At 41.2% G+C, this 3193-nt stretch overlaps 1 pseudogene; it reads left to right on the top strand.

Moving 5' to 3' along the window:
* The first annotated feature begins 512 nt into the window (after window positions 1–512).
* On the top strand, window positions 513–2959 carry LOC129053269 (ras-related protein Rab-9A-like; annotated as a pseudogene).
* Window positions 2960–3193: the final 234 nt, after the last annotated feature.

The raw sequence follows: 3193 nt of genomic DNA, 5'->3' as shown, positions 1-3193 counted from the left end.
CCAGCAAGCTAAAATCCACTGCCTTGAAATTCTTGCTGCCAGCACAGTAGTCTGACATCAACCTGGGATGCCTGAGATTGGTGGGGAAAGGGACGTCCAACATTACTGAGGCTTGAGTAGGTGGTTTTCCCTTCAGAGTATAAACAAAGCCACTGGGAACTCACTGCATCTCATCAAAGCTGCTGTAGCCAGATTGCCTCCTAAGATTCCTCCTCTCTGGTCAGGGCACCTCTGAGAGAATGGCAGCAACCTCAGTTAGGGGCTTATAGATAAAACTCCCATCTCCCTGAAACAGAGCACTTGGGGGAAAGGGTGGCTGTAAGCACAGCTTCAGTAGACTTAAACCTTCCTGCCTGCTGGCTGTGAAGAGAGCTGCAGATCTCAAACAGACTGCCTCCTCAAGTGGGTCCATGAAACCAATTACTCTTGACTAGGAGACTCCTCCCTGCAGGGATCAAAAGACACCTCATACGGGAGTCTTCTGGCTGACACCCGGCTGGTACCCCGGTGGGATGAAGCTTTCAGAGGAAGGAACAGGTAACAATCTTTGCTTTTCTGCATCCTCTGATAGTGACATACAGGCAAAAACGGTCATAAGTGGACCTCCAGCAAAGTCCAGTACACCTGCAGCAGAGGATCCTGACTGTTAGAAGGAAAACTAATAACAGAAAGGCATAGTATCAACATCTACTAAAAGGATTTCTACAAAAAAATATATATATACAAAGATCAACAACATCAAAGAACCAAGGTACATAAATGCACAAAGATGTAAAAAAACAGCACAAAATGGCTGAAAATTCCAAAACCAAGAAAGCCTCTTCTCCTCCAAAGGATCATAACTCCTCATCAGCAAGAAAACAAAATTGAATAGAGAATGAGTTTGAGGAATTGTCAGAAGTAGGCTTCAGAAAGTGGGTAATAAACTCTTCCAAGTAAACGAGAATGTTCTAACCCAATGCCAAGAAGCTAAGAACCTCAAATAAAGCTTAGAGAAATTGCTAACTGGAATAGCCAGTTGAGAGAAAAACACAAATAACATGATGGAGCTGAAAAACACAGCACAAAGACGGTGTGAAGCATATATAATTATCAATAGCCAAATCAATCAACTGGAAGAAAGGATATCAAAGATTGAATATCAACTTAACGAAATAAAGCATGAAGAAAAGGTAAAAAAAAAAAAAAAAGGAATAAAAAGGAACAAACAACGTTTCCAAGAAATATGGGAGTATGTGAAAAATGAAACCTACTTTGTTTGCTGGTTTGTTTGTTTGAGATGGAGTCTTGCTCTGTCATCCAAGCTGGAGTGAATGGGTGCAGTCTTGGCTCACTGCAACGTCCTCCTCTCAGATTCAAGGGATTTTCCTGCCTCAGCCTCCTGAGTAGCTGGGTTTACAGGGGCACACCACCACCCCTGGCTAATTTTTGTATTTTTAGTAGAAATGGGGTTTCAGCATGTTTTTCATGTTGGTCTCAAACTCCTGACCTCATGATCCACCCATCTTCACCTCCCAAAGTGCTGGGATTACAGGCATGAACCAACATGCACAGCTTAAACCTGGCTCTTCTTTTTGGCTCAGATATAACTATAAAGTTTCCTGCTCTCTCAACACTAACTTCAGTTACATTTGTCATAAACATACTCCCTAAAGTATAAATCTTGCTGTATCAGAAACATGCAATCTTGGTCTCTTAAGCATCTCTAACCAACAGTAGTGAAGCTTACTATGAGCAGAGAAGTTTTTATCATAAATTCACTGTTCATAACAAGAGCTTTGATGTCACATTTCAGCTAAAGTGCCAGCTTCACGGTCAACTGTGACCTGATAAATGCGAAGAGTGAGCCCTTTTCAGTTGTTTTAGAGAATCATGGTAGTACAGTAGCCCACACATGGCTACATGCTCAGTAAACAGGTCTTACTTTTAGTTATCCCAGAGATCTATGTGTGTTATTTCAGTTAAAGCTGATATTCTACCAGGCGCTGTGGCTCACTCCTGTAATCCCAGCACTATTGGGAGTCCGAGGTGGGCGAATCACGAGGTCAGGAGATAGAGACCATCCTGGCTGTCATGGTGAAACCCCGTCTCTACTAAAAATACAAAAAAAATAGCTAGGCTTGGTGGCGGGTGCCTGTTGTTCCAGCTACTTGGGAGGCTGAGGCAGGAGAATGACGTGAACACGGGAGGCGGATCTTGCAATGAGCCGAGATGGCACCACTGCACTCCAGCCTGGATGACAGAATGAGACTCCGTTACAAAAAAAAAAAAAAAAAAAAAAAAAAAAAAAGCTGATATTCATACACTCATAGAAGAAAACGTAGGTTAAAAGGAATGTTATGGTGCCTTTTTATTTTCCAGGGTTCTTGAAGCTCTTGAGATGAACAGTGGCAGGAAATTCATCACTTTTTAAAGTAATTTTTTTTGGAGATGGCAGGGTTGGGAGGAGTTCGCTTATGAACAGATATGTAACTAATAAGTTTGATACTCAGATGTTCCATGCAATAGATGTGGAATTTTTAAATAAGATTTGAAAGGGATGGACATTTTGTTACCATACAGATTCATGATACGGCAGGTCAGGAGAGATTCCGAAGCCTGAGGACGCCATTTTACAGAGGTTCTGACAGTTGTCTGCTTGTTTTTAGTATCAACGATTCACAAAGCTTGCAGAACTTAAGTAATTGGAAAGAACACGAGAGCTTTCCTTTTGTGATTCTAGATTCTAAGACAGGCATAAGCGAATGGCAGGTGTTTAGAGAAGAAGTAAAGCTTATGCAGGGAGAACAGTGACTATCCTTACTTTGTAACAAGTGCAAAATATGCCAAAAATGTGGCAGCAGCCTTTGAGGAAGGATTTCAAACAATTCTTGCAACTGAGGATACGTCAGATCACTTGATGAACACAGGCATAGTCAACCTTCACCAAAAGCCCAAGCCTAGCTCATCTTGCTGTTGAATGTTAGAGATAAGACAGATGCATGCTAACCAACTCACATGTATATACAAAATCAACATGGACATGGAGAAGAGAATTAGTTTTTGTAGCAGTGTATTACTTACTAAAAAAATTCAATGATTGTATATTCCTGTGTCATTAGTTGGTAGGAGATGGGACACATCCACTCATGGAGGAATATATTTTCTCAATAATGGCACCTTACATTTATAAATTTTAGTGGTTGTCTAAAAA

The sequence above is a fragment of the Pongo abelii genome, chromosome Y, assembly GCF_028885655.2.
Source record: "Pongo abelii isolate AG06213 chromosome Y, NHGRI_mPonAbe1-v2.0_pri, whole genome shotgun sequence".
Taxonomy (NCBI): Eukaryota; Metazoa; Chordata; class Mammalia; order Primates; family Hominidae; genus Pongo; species Pongo abelii.
Note: the sequence above shows the minus strand (reverse complement) of the source record. Positions and strands in the feature narration are given on the sequence as shown.